The sequence below is a fragment of the Conger conger genome, chromosome 5, assembly GCF_963514075.1.
Source record: "Conger conger chromosome 5, fConCon1.1, whole genome shotgun sequence".
NCBI classification, from domain to species: Eukaryota; Metazoa; Chordata; class Actinopteri; order Anguilliformes; family Congridae; genus Conger; species Conger conger.
Genome location: NC_083764.1, coordinates 23,985,715 through 23,999,635, shown reverse-complemented (window position 1 = coordinate 23,999,635; position 13,921 = coordinate 23,985,715). Strand labels below are relative to the sequence as shown.

Genomic DNA, 13,921 nt, shown 5'->3' with positions numbered 1-13,921 from the left:
TGTATTACGTTACATTAGTCACCTTGCAGACGCTCTAACCCAAAAGACCTGACAAAAGTGGAGTCATTGTTGGGCGATTTTGTTTTTAATTGCTAAGGATAACATCATTACATACCTTATTCCCTGAAGAATAAGAAAAAAGCACTGTCACCAAGGAATACCAAAGTGGAATATAAGGTACATATCCCTCTGTTGCCTTGGGCAGAGTGAACATTATCTGTGTAACAGAGTCCTAAAATGTTTTTGGTCAGACACTTTGCAAGTTCGGCCTTGAACACCAGAGTCATATGGCAAGAGAAAAGGAAACAGAGCATGCTATCATGGACCAATTTACACAGCTCCCAGGTCTGCCAGAGTAGAGTCCAAGCCAAGAGGTCTGCTTGCTGTGGGCCTGTGTGAATGGCTTACCTCACAGAGATGGAATGTGATCCACAGTTGTTTACGCCACCGGTACAGACAGGGAGGTTCTGTGGCACGAGGTGCTACTGGAATAACAAACCCTCTGTATCTAACAGTGGGGGTATCTCGGATACATCGAGCGGTAGGCATGGAAGAGATAAGGCATGATGTTTATGGAGCAGAACTCAATCAGCCCTGATGGTGGTTGATAAGATGGGGAGATGGTGGGCCAGGGGCATGGAGGGACATGTAATTGTTGCCTGCACCCCCATCGGGGGAGGCAGAAATGGCAGGCAGGCTCAAGCAGCAGACAACAGAGGGACTCATTTCTGTAATCTACATTTTAAACAAGGGACAATGAGTTCTTGCGAATAGCCGGACAAGTTTTTTGGCTGTACAGGCAAGTGCTGGACAGCCCATGCCTTGAGCAAAAAATTACTCCTGGTTTAACTAGCTTTGGCGTGAAACGAAGCAGACCCACGTGGTTGACAAACCTGTGCCTCTATGTTAATAAACATTCTCCAAAAACAGATTTGCACTAATTCCTTTCCTGCACCGATTCTTTTTCCTGGTCTACATTTTCAGCAGAATATCTTTCAGTTGTGTCACCTTCGATGCTTGCGCCAGAATCCCCTGTGTTAACTCAGTGACTCATGCTGCAGCCACGCTGATACAGGTCTTTCCCTGACACTTGTTTCCATTTCACACCGTGTACTATATCACTAAAAACAGCCTTTATGGGAATCAGAAATGAAGACAAATTCTTTTAAAATAATAAGTCAGACATGATGTGTCACAATCTATGACGATTCCAGTTTAATCAGATGTACATGTGAGACTTAATGCAAGGCCAAGTTCCACCCCTTTTATAAATGGTTTCCGAGATCTGCTGCAGATTCATTTTACTTGGGTTCATTTTGCTTGCTGCTGTGAAGTAGTTAACGATTCATGAAGACTGATTCTGTCAATGACCAGGTGGTTTGTGATGAAAAATGAAATACAATACATGCCCCTAATTATTATTTAGTCTGCTTATACCCCTTTCATTCTAGCCAACTCATCTTCTTACAGCTTTTGTAAGAGAAGTGGATGATGTTTGAACATGAAATCTGAATATTCCATGTGTGGGTAACAACAAAGCTGCCAAATTAAATTAATTTTACATAGCGTCATAGTATAGTGAAGTACTGTATAGCCGATATTTGTTTCATGATATTTATACATTGACTAATCAGAAAATGAACTTAATTAGTTAACCATTAACAAATACATTAATTGACTTTCTCATTCCAATATGAATTGGAAATTACTACTGTAGTTGTTAACATTAATTAATAATGTATAAATGCATTAACAGAACTGTACGGAATCAGATTAACATATTAGTAGTAGTTAACAACTACATTACTTCATGGCAATTCAATGGAACCTTATTGTAAAGTGTTACCAGCAGTCTGAAATGTTATTGATAAATGTGCACTCATACAGTGGCACCAAGACTGGAGTGTTTTTCAGTGCGGGGGACACAATGGCCTCCAACACCAAAAGAGAATACGACACAGGGAATCATCAGGTACGTAACATTTCAGTATTGCGAGAGACATTTACCCTTCCAAAGGTGCGTAGTCATGCCAATACACCAGGGATTTTGGGCCCCATGGAAAGATTTCTCGTTGGGCTCCACCACACCAGAAAATCTGGATATAATTTTTTATGCCCCGTCAGTCGTCCTCGGCCACCCACAGCCCAATCCACCAACCCCCTCCCATTAATAAAACCTCCATCAAAACGAATTGCATGAGCTGGTAACAGAGAAGCCTAAGGAAGCTATCAAAGCAAACAAAGGAATATAGGAACACTTTATTGTATGTAAGAATTTGCAGTGTACAGATTGGAGGAAACGGCCTTAAATCTGGAATCTATCCGTCATTGAGCGTGTCATCACTATGAATCTTTCCAGAACAAAACGTGAGACGCACATCCCGTCCGTCTGCGGCTGGACTTGGTGCTCGGCTGCTTGGGTGATTCATATTTCCTTGACCGAGTTACAGTAAGTGGGTTGGCAGACTCCGCATTTAACCAGTGGCTTCCCGAGTGTCCGACCAGCTCCGCAGTATTATAGTGCTGCCGCTTGTTCTAGCACGGGCACTCTTCCACTCTACCGAGGTTGTCTTGTACAGCAGGCACCCAGTCTGCTGGTGACTAGTGTTATAGTGCCCCCTCACTGTCACAAAAGAGTATTGGATGCAAACATTGGAGAACTTAAATACATTAATCATTATGTGCCCAATCAGTAAATTGTCTCATTTTTTATTCACCACCATTTTTTCCACTTGTGTGATCTCACCCTGAAATTCAGGTGTAACCTACAAGGGGTTTCAAATGAGAGATGCAACAAGGCTGCCTTGAAATTAAAAAACTTTATTTCATTAAAGAATAATGGCAGATACAAAATAAATTGTACAAATGGAAATTGATTTGCTGTTCATTAGAACAAAACTTCATTGTCATGTAAAAATATACCCAAAATGTTTTTTTGTTTTTTGTGTGTGTGTATAAAGCACAATACTGAGTAGTTCCTCTTAAAATTACTTCATTGTAAAAGTCAAGGAGCAATCGACACAAATGTGCATCAAACTGGACAAATATTCCTTCATTAACAAAATGTTAAACTTTGTTAAAAGAGGGGTCTTGTTAGCCAAGAGGTTTTAATAATATTTGATAAAATAAACATAATTAAAACAGTGAGTGAAGCTGAAACAAGAATCCCCAGAATCTCAAGCAGACAGGCAAAAAAAATAACATCTAATTTTGAATTTCATGTCATAGTTAATTGATTATTCCATCATCAGACAGATCTTGCAGGTACAGATGGTTTCATCCATTTATCCTTACTGAAGTTCTTAAAGGCCCATCGCAACTGTAAACCCATTTACAATGTGAGATTTAAAGCCTGTCAAATGACAGTGGATAGCACTGAAAAGCCCATCCATTTTGTGCTTTACTCTTGATTCTCAACCTAATGAGATGAATGCAGATGCCCAGCATCAGCTGCCTTAACACCCAAATGGTGCAGATGTTCCTGAAATTAGACTTGGCTGCTGTGTTTTGGTCAATATACACTCACCGAGCACTTTATTAGGAAAATGTTTACTTCATTACACCTAGCTATTCGTGCAATTATATAATATGCTAATTGCGTGGCAACAGTGCAATGGATACAATCCTGTAGATACGGGTCAGGAGCTTCAGTTAATATTCATATCAACCATCAGAATGGGGAAAAGTGACTTTGACCATCAAATGATTGTTGGCGGCAGACAGGGTGGTTTGAGTATCTCAGAAACTGCTGATCTCCTGGATTTTCACACACAATAGCCTCTAGAATTTGCACTGAATGGTGCAAAAAACTAAAGACATCCAGTGAGCAACAGTTCTGCAGACAGAAACGCCTTGTTAATGAAAGATGTCAGAAGAGAATGGCCAGACTGGTCAAAGCTGACAGGAAGGTGACAGTAACGCAAATAAGCACACATTCAAACTGGTAGGCAGAAGAGAATCAGAACACACAACACATCATAACTCTAAGTAGATAGGCTACAGCAGTAGAGGTCTAGAAAGTAAGTCTAATAAATACCTAATATTTAGTGCTCTGTGAGTGTACATGTTCCAAAGTTGGCCAAGAACAAGTCTCAACATTTTCCCTTCTATTATTTTGTTCATATTTCCATATTACATTCTTTACACATTCAGATAAAATAAACAAACTTAATTACACAGATCATGTGTGAACAAACACAATCTGTGTATTAAATATTGGTATTATACTCAAATCATATTATACTTGTACTGTATAAATATTAAAAGTTATATAGAAAATAGCAGTTCTCAGCCACAGGGTGGCCAGGTTATGGAGCCTCAATGGTTGCAAACCTGCAGATTAGCAGACCAACACCTAGTTCTATGGAATACAGACTCGTTCTAGAGTGACACAGGAATCCAAGGAAGGCGTGTACTACCTGTATAGGGTTCTGTGCCACGGGAGGTTGCAATTGGATTGAATGGCATGATGTTAGTGGTCAGAGTTGTCTAATTGCCTTGACCTCTAATACATGATAGAGGACTGCCAGATAAACCTGAGAGAGGCTACCTGAACTGAATCGGCTTTCCGTTTTTTAGCAGCAGTATCCTGAGAGATGAAGACCACCCTAACAATGTATAGATGTAATTGGACACCACACTAGAGCAAATGGGACATTCCATGTCTTCATGCCATCTACATTAAAAATACAACTATGCAGTACTTGCAGTACTAAACTCAAGATTACGTTCTTTGGGAGATATGGTTAAAACCAAAACTAGGTAAACAGTCCTTTCCTTCATCTTCCATTATTACGCAAAAGGAGGGCAGACTGCCCTCCCTTTGAACACTTGTTCTTGTTCTTGTTCTTGTTTTTGTTTTTGTGTGTGCGTTTGCGTGTGCATGTGCGTGCGTGTGCGTGTGCGTGTGCGTGTGCGTGTGCGTGTGTGTATGAAGAGCAGCAGGGGACAAGGTTGTGGGGATGAGACCATTTGCACTTTGCTCCAGGAGGCTGTCCTACAGCTTGGTCTCCTTCTGGATAACAGGTGAAGACCAGTCCCTCTCAAAGCCAGCCTCCAGCTCCTGTCAATCAAAAACAAAAATCACAAACAAGCACAATAACATGCTCCCCAAACAAAAACAACAGTGACAGTAGTCAGAAAAAGGGCACAAAACTGATCCTCAACATGCTTCAAATATAGGGTCTCCTCCCACATGCACAAGACCATTCAGTAAACCTGCAGTTGAATATGTGAATTCACACGCTAGAGAAGGAGAAGCACCAACAGGAATAAAACAGGCCTGTACAAGGATGCCTTATTGTATGGGATGTGTTTGCGTTAGGTATAATGATTACACTTTAGCGAACAGATTTCTACAATTCCTACTTCTGCGAAACTATTGTGATCACGTTGTCCCATGTAAAGTAACAATGCAACATAATAACATCACAAAATGCATAACAGTGAGGTCTGTAAGTACTTGGGCAGTGGTCCGATTTCTGATCTTTTGGCTCTGCATTCCAGGGATATCCCTGTTGGAATTATATCCCTTTGTATAGTATCCCCGTTTTTGGGGGCCGAAAGTAATTGGACAGTTGGCTTCTCAGCTGTTTTTGATTAGTCTGTATTCTGATTAGAAGTGTATTCAATCACTTCCTTGATGTAGGCATAAGAAAGCTTTCAGTATTTAGTCTTGAATCTAGGCTTCTGGTTGCCTTTGCAGTCGGTTATTGGTGTTCGTAAACATGAGGACCAACCTCGCCAATGTCAGTCAAAGAAGCTATTATGATGCTGAAAAAATAAATAATAATAAAAACTGTCCGAGACATAGGCCAAACAATAGGCTTACCAAAATATATGGTTTGGAAATTTATAAAAAAGAGAACAGGTGAATTCAGTAATTGCAAAGGGGCCAGTAGGCCTAGGAAGACCTACAGTTGATAGTCAAGGTATTCTTGCCATAATGAAGGAAAACCCCCAACCACCAAATCGGAAACACTCTTCAGCAGGCGTGGAAGCATCAGTGAGACAGAAGAGTTCAACCAAATCTACAGAGGCAAGATGCAAACTACTAGCCACTGTAGCTGCAAAAACAGGAAGACCAGGCCATTTTCCCAAGTACCTGAAAGAGCCTTCAGAGTTTTGGACAGATGAGACAAGATTAACGTGCATCAGAGTGATGGCAAGACAAAGTGTAGAGGTTAAAAGGAACTTTTTTTTCTTATTTCTCAGCCTCATAATGGCTTACTTGACTGTCATTGGCACAACTCTGGTACTCATGTTGACATACACCAATAACAGACTGCGTAGCAATCAAAAGCAGAGAATCAAAACTACAGTAGATACTGAAACCTTTCTTATACCTGCACTAAGGAAGCAATTGAATACACCAGACTAATCGGAAACAACTGAGAAGCCAACTGTTCAATTACTTTTGGACCCCTAAAATCAGGGTACATGTATAAAAAGGAATGCAATTCCTACAAGGATCACCCGATATGGATGTGAATGTGCATTACATATTCATAGTTTCATCTTATATTCAATATGCAGGAGTACAGAACCAAAAGAACAGAAATGGTACCACTGTACAAATACTTAGACCTCACTGAATGTTCACCCTAAACTGAAACCGGCAATCTCATTCGAAATGCTAGTCGTCAGGTAAACATTCTTCAACTTATATCATGATCACAAATATAACCTTACAGGGAGTAACAGATAGGAAATGGCCTGGATACCAATGTATTAGCTAGTGGTGTTAGCCCAAAAAGACAAGATCTATTGGTAAAGGTGAAAGACTGCTGTCAGCCAACAAACAGGTTCCCAAATAAGGGAAAACAATATTTACATGTTCTCAGCTGTGGATGTTGAAATTAGTACAATATAAATATTTTTGTAAATTATTACAGGTCTTAAATAGAACCATAATGGCCTAAGGTCTTATACTGTGTTGCATAAAGTAAAAAAACACTTTATCGAGGTAGGGATCCTAAGCTACATCATTTTAAAGGCGCCATCAGGTGAAAATGTTAGTAACCCCCCAAGCCCACCACCCAAGACCACCACCCAGCTGTAGAGACTCTGAACATGACAGCGACTGAGGAACCAGAGGAGGATGTACATCGAACACGTGGAGTTCCGTACCTGGGCCCGTCTGTGATTTGGTTTGATGTGTGAGGTTAGTGATCACGGCTGTGCACTAGCCATGGGGGTCACAACCCCTTGGTCCTGCACCGGCGACTGGGTATTCACCTCCTGGAACAACACCAGGGGAGGTCACGCGTGGTGGTGTTGATGGGTGGAGGCACAGGGCCTCTGACTGTGCCTCTGGTAATTCCACCCACAACACAGACTTCATTAACTGACTACTGCAAGCCGTGTCCATATTAACAAGTTCAACACCAGCACCTGCAGAGGCTGAGTTGAACTCAGCAGTACAGTGTGCTAAGGGTGTAACAGCCTCATTCTAGAAAAACACCACCTCGTAAGCATTCAAACTTTGCTCCCATGTGGACAGCAGCTTGATGGGAAACAAGAAAAACAGCTTTGTTCAAAATACCAACAATTGGCAACCATTTTCTGCTGCTACGACGAAGTCTGCGCAGTATTACCAGAGAAAAGCATGGGCAGCGATGAATGAGCATGTACTGATTGGTAATCGACTGGTGAGAGTAATTGGGATCCTTCTCACAGTGCAAGAGCAGGAAGTGATCTCAGAGGAAGTGGATGAAGAGAAAATGACTGCGGCAGTAACTGAAAATGATTTTGATTTGTATCCAGTTGTTAAAATGCCTAAGAAGTCTTGGTGGATTCCAGAAAATGATCCATTGGTGATTTTTGTTTTGTTGCTGTTCTCCTTTTCTTTAATGACCTATTTTGACTGACAAAGCAAGCTTAAATTGCAAAAAGTGAATGCTACGCACATCATCAACTTGCAGCAATATCACAAAATCACTCAGTTGATGCGAACAGCTTTATTCCAACAGAGTTTTTGCAAGGTGTTGACCTCTAAAAAACAAGTTAATCTTCCGCACATTTCGGCAAATGTGATGGTAGTACAAGCCAAGACCAGTCCTACATGGGGATGTGCAAAGAAGCTTCAGCGCAGTAATGCCAAGCAAGCCAGAATCTAACTATGCTTATGAGGTACATTTAAAGGCATTTCACGACTCTTTTAAAGATGGAGACGTGCTGTGCAGCCAAGCACAGAAACCAGCGCGTAAAAAATGGCAGGTTAGTGGTTATGGACAGCTATGCCGAGGAGGATGAAGAGCATGTTCTCAGCAAGCATGGTGACAATGTTTTCTTTTTTTTTTTAGTAGCACAGCAAAATGACGCCCGCGTCCAAAGCAGGCAAGCAGATCATCCAAAGCACACAGCCAATAGCGCCCCCTCCCAATCTCCCTACCTCCCTGTGTGCGTAGTGCCACATTGCATATACAGTACCACACACATATGCTTACATGCTCCACTGACAACTGGTTCGCCCTTTGTCTCCTGAGTTCAGACTTGATCAACCCTACAGGGGAGAGAATGGACCAAGTTAGACATTATTCAGATAAGTGACAATGAAGCAACTTGCAGCTGCAATCCATTTAAAAATATCACTCGTCTAACCCCAAAAATATGCACTTACAATGACTGTATGTTTTGCTTAGAACAGCACTTCATGTGCATTTTACTAGCTATGGATGTGATGCTTTAACTTGTGGAAGAACCTGCGCACTTGTAAATCGCTTTGGATTAAAAGTGTCTGACAAATGACTAAAATGTAAAATGTAAATGTAAAAGAGTTGAAGATGATGTAAAAATACAGTGAAAGTATCAAAACGCAGTCCCCAAATAAATCCACAATCCAAATAAAAAACATGTTCATTTTAATTGAGCTTTTTGTGTTATGACATCACAACAATATGCTCATTTACTTCAGCACGGCTCACCTTAAAGAAGCAGCCACTAAAAGCTCATGAGAGGCACTGGAGAATGGAGTAAAACCGAATAGAGATTGTGTGGTTTTAAGTACCAAAACAAATGTCTTCTTATGGGACCTTTAAAATCAATATGGGTAATGCCATGCTTGAAAAGTGTGGCACATCCAGACAACAGACAAACACTTAACAGAAGGAAAACAGAGTAAAAGTTCAGAGTTCAAAAAACCCTAGACATATTAAACACCCAAGGGTGTTTAACAAGCTCTACTTACCACCTCTTATCATCTTGAGAAATCTTCTGTGGCATTCTGGGACTTGAAGTGAAGTTTTTTGTTTGTGAAAAACTATTGTATGTGCTGAATTCCAACTGCCACTAGTGGGCAGCAGAACGCCACACAAGATTCCTTTGTACTTTGTAACTAGGGAGGGGAATTTTCCACTAGGATTACAAAGACCATACCCTTGCCTATAAAAACTCAATGAACCTTCCAATGACAGTTATTATGTAACTGGAGTTGGCAGCAAACTCCCTTTACAGACTGCACGAGGGTTGTACCTGTAAGAATGGTCCCTATTAAAAGAAAAACGCAAAGGTAGATGTTTCCAGGAAGCGTGCCGAAGGCGTCCATCACTTTCCCCTGAGTGATGGTGAACAGGATCCCGAACACCTGAGGATGAGAGACGGAGATGTTCAGACACAGCTCTTTGAATGACCATGTCCTCCTACGCGCAACCATAATTGTGGGAGTGTTCATTTACATCAGTCAATACACTCAGAAATCCATCACTGTGCATAACCGTGTTGTTATACAAGTCCACGCATGCACTGTACATGCAGACACACACATTCGCATACTACAAATACTGTACACAACTGATATACACAAGCATGTACATGCACATAGGTCACAACAGAGTAAGAACAAGAACGGTAGAGCACAAGCTACTTTTAGCCTTAAGATGTTTTGTGAATATGGCCCCAGAGGACCAACTATGGCTGAAAGCCAACTAGTCTGAAAGGAAAGAAGAATTCAGATACAGAAGTTTAAATCTTGGGAGAAAAAGAAAAGAAAAAAAACTCTGTAAATGAACACAGTACAGGTCGGCCAAGGAAGACAACTGTGGCTGATGGCGGACTAATCCCAAGAGCTGTGATCCTAAAGATCCTAAAAACTACAGACAAGCCGAAAGAGTTTCGTAACAAAGGTTGATGGACAAAATTAAATTACCAAAACAATACAATGGCAGAAATGTGGAGAAAGGGAGGAACAGCTCATGATCCAAAGCACCCGTGCCTCATCTGTGAAATATGAAGGAGGTACACTGTAGTATCATGGCTATGACTGTTTCTGGAACAGGCTCTCGTCTTTATTAATCATATAATGGGGGATTTCAGCAGTAGATTGAATCCACAAGTGTACTGACTGATTTTGTTTGGCTATATACAAAGATATTCCCCTCCAACCTTGGCCAGTCATCCTGCATCAAAACAATGGGCCTCACGCAAGAACCTTTTCATATTCTGATCAATTTCTAAAAAAAAATTTCTACGATGGGCTCATACAAATTCCCACAAAGTCAACAAATGCGTCTCATTTCAGAAAACTGTCCTAAATGAATGTCCATTAGAATATAGTATCACCAAGCACTTAATTAGGTATTTGACTTACTTTTTAGACATCTACTGCTGTAGCTTATTCATTTATGATGTTACGAGTTATGATGCATTGTGTGTTCAAAGATGCTCTTCTGAATATCTCTGTTGTAATGTGTGGTTATTCGTATTACTGTCACCTTTCTATCAGCTTTGACCAGTCCGGCCATTCTCTTTTGACGTTTCTCATTAACAAGGTATTTCTGTCTGCAGAACGGCTGCTCACTGGATTTTTTAGTTTTCTGCACCATTCTATGCAAAATCTAGAGACTACTGTGCGTGAAAATCCCAGGAGATCAGCAGTTTCTGAGATACTCAAACCACCCTGTCTGCAAACAAAAATCATTCCACGGTCGATGTTTCTGATGTTTGATGTAAACATTAACTAAAGCTCCTGACCCACATCTACAGGATTGTATGCATTGCACTGTTGCCACACATTTGGCTGTTAATATCACATGAATACGTAGGTGTAAAAATGTTCCTAATAAAGTGCTCAGTGAATGTATATGGTATTGTTGGTGGGTTCCGTCGAATAGATGGCCAATGGGATTCCCAGGAACGTGGGATGTCTCATGTAGTCGGTACATGATTTGGTAGACTGCGGTTCATTGGTTTTTGGGCATAATGGCGACCTTCTCTTATTCTTCCTAAACAGTCCACTAAAATACATTTGAAAACATTTCAGGTGAGAAATAAGCAAAGCAGTTGCTGACTCTTAATTCATATTAGTTCTGTAAAGCCTAGTTTAAAAGTTCCATTCATTACACATTACATTTGGGGGACGCTCTTATCCAGAGCATCGTACAGTTGATTAGACTAAGCAGGAGACAATCCTCCCCTGGAGCAATGCAGGGTTAAGGGCCTTGCTCAAGGGCCCAACGGCTGTGCGGATCTTATTGTGGCTACACCGGGATTAGAACCACTGACCTTGGGTGTCCCAGTCATTTACCTCAACAACTACGCTACAGGCAGTTGATTAGACTAAGCAGGAAACAATCCTCCCCTGGAGCAATGCAGGGTTAACAAGCCGTTTACATGATTCGCAGGACAGGTCGGGACCACTCGGAAATATTACCCCTATCCAAGCAAAAGTTATAAATAGGAGCTCATACAAGCAATTTAAGAACAAATATCTTTGGACAGGTGGTTCTTGCATTGTCCCAAAACACTCGGATGCAAAGCATATGGGGGGGACTCAATAAAAAAAAAAGCAGTTTAGTAAAATGTACCGACTTGGGTTCATATAGTATTTGTTTTAGATTCAAATTAGTTTCAGCATTCTCCTGCTTGCAGGCTCAAATGCACCAAGCAAGATCAATAGAGCACAGGATTTGAATCAAATGGAGATAACGGAGTGTCCTAGCTATATGCAAGCTTCCTGAACTGTATGCATTGATATCTATTTCCCTTAGTTATGAGACAAATGCCTGAGTCCCATAATTCTTGAGTTTAAGATTTTGAGTTTAAGATTAAACTTTGATGTGATTGCTACAGGCAATGTTTTTTAAAATCTTGTAGGTTATCAAGTTTAACTCTAATGAGCTCTATGATGTTTAGTTAATTAAGCTGTGGGACAATTCTGGCAATATAGCCTAAATAAGGTTACAACTGACAAATGTAGACAATTAGCAATTTTGGCTTTGTTGGCAGAAATCGTGTTGTTTTTTTTGTCTGGAGCCAAGTTCTTTGTATCAGTCCATTAAATCATCCATTTCAGTTTTTTCCTCAGGTGAGAAATACGCCACTTCAGTATACTAGCCTACAGTCCATGCTGCACTGCTATAGGCTCGTTTTTGCATACACCGCCAATTTTAGGAGAACATGCACAGACGAGCTAACAAACCCCATCTTCACTTAACAAGTTGATAACCACCATTGTGATAGCAGTTAAGCCCACAAAGGTTCCACAAAGAAACCCTGGGTATGTTAATTCAGTCCCCGCCCAGCGAAAACCCCCCTGAGCTATACGGAAACCTCCTGGAGAAAAGCCTACTTGGAGTGCTTTTCCAAGGAGCTGATTGAAACCTATAAATACCGCACCCTTTCAGATAGCCTGAACATAACCTTCCCCAGACCAGGTTAGCCATGCAGCATGCGTTACTATGGCGATATACCCCAATTCAAAGCAAGTCAGCTTCCTGACACAGAAAAGTCAGGCTTAGAGCTTAGGTTAGCTCCCTAACCTGGTAATCTCACTTCGTAGTACACGCCCCAGGTTGGCATGTAAATACCATGAAATAAAAACCCAGTCTGCACTTTTGTCTCATAATAATCTTTTGACTGCAAATCCAAATGCCTCAAGTATATAGCAAAAATAGCCAATTTCACTCTACCATTCCCATAATTTTAGATTGCATTCTACTTACTCAAGCGTGCGGTTACCCTCACATCCACGATAATACATACACAAACACATAGATCCACATAAACCTCTGTGTAGACGAAACGGCAGCAGGTAGCAAGGAAAGAGAAGTGGGGAAACGGTTAGGGATTGTCATTTAGTATAATCAGAGGATTCAATGCAATTCCAAAGCTACTGTATACATCAATTATACAACTAGCCTTGTGCCAAATGCAAAATGCAAGTCTTCTACAAATTACTGAACCAACCAGTAGTGGAGGTTCACAGCTTTTTAGTTTGATAGTAACAGCACCCACACTACTGCCTGGGTGAACTCCAAACAAGGCAAGAGAGGTGCAGAAGCTTATCGTTATTCACGATGGGCGGGGGTGTGGAGACTGTTACCTGTGCTGAGCAGTTCAGCAGGCCCGAAGACGTGCCCTCCGATTCCGGGTATGTCAAGCTCCACCGCAAACTCAAACCCTAAGGGGAGGTACCCAGTCATGAAGAACCTACGGGACAGCATGAAAGGACCATGTCAGCACCAATGGGGTTGGGGGGGGGGCAATCATTCCACGGTGAGACAGGGGGCAAAGTCTTCCCATTTTATTAACATGTGGAAGGTGACAAAAGTGATGATACAGATTTAATATGTAACCTAACAGCATACTAAAGCATCTGAGGTAATAGTAATTGTCCAAGTTATCGGTGTTGAAAATCTTTAGTCATCCAGTGCCCATGTGTACAGGAAGAAAAGAAAGTTCAGCTCATGTAAAATGAATCATACTCTTTTTCAGAAAGGTTTGCAGTTTACGATGTAAAACTGAATATCAATGAGACCTATGATTCATGTGGAAATGCTTTAAAAAAAAAAATTGGAACATTCAGATATGAAAATTCAGTATTTGGGTCCTTGAGGCAAATTTGTATGGACTGTTTGCAAAAGCATGTATCCCTTTTGCACACTGCTGCAGAAATCTCAGATGTCTGTCCAAAATAGAATTGAGT

At 41.0% G+C, this 13,921-nt stretch overlaps 1 pseudogene; it reads right to left on the bottom strand.

Moving 5' to 3' along the window:
* Window positions 1-2,804: 2,804 nt before the first annotated feature.
* The window catches only part of LOC133128830 (heme transporter FLVCR2-like), a 26,562-nt pseudogene continuing 15,445 nt past the window's right edge, over window positions 2,805-13,921 (bottom strand).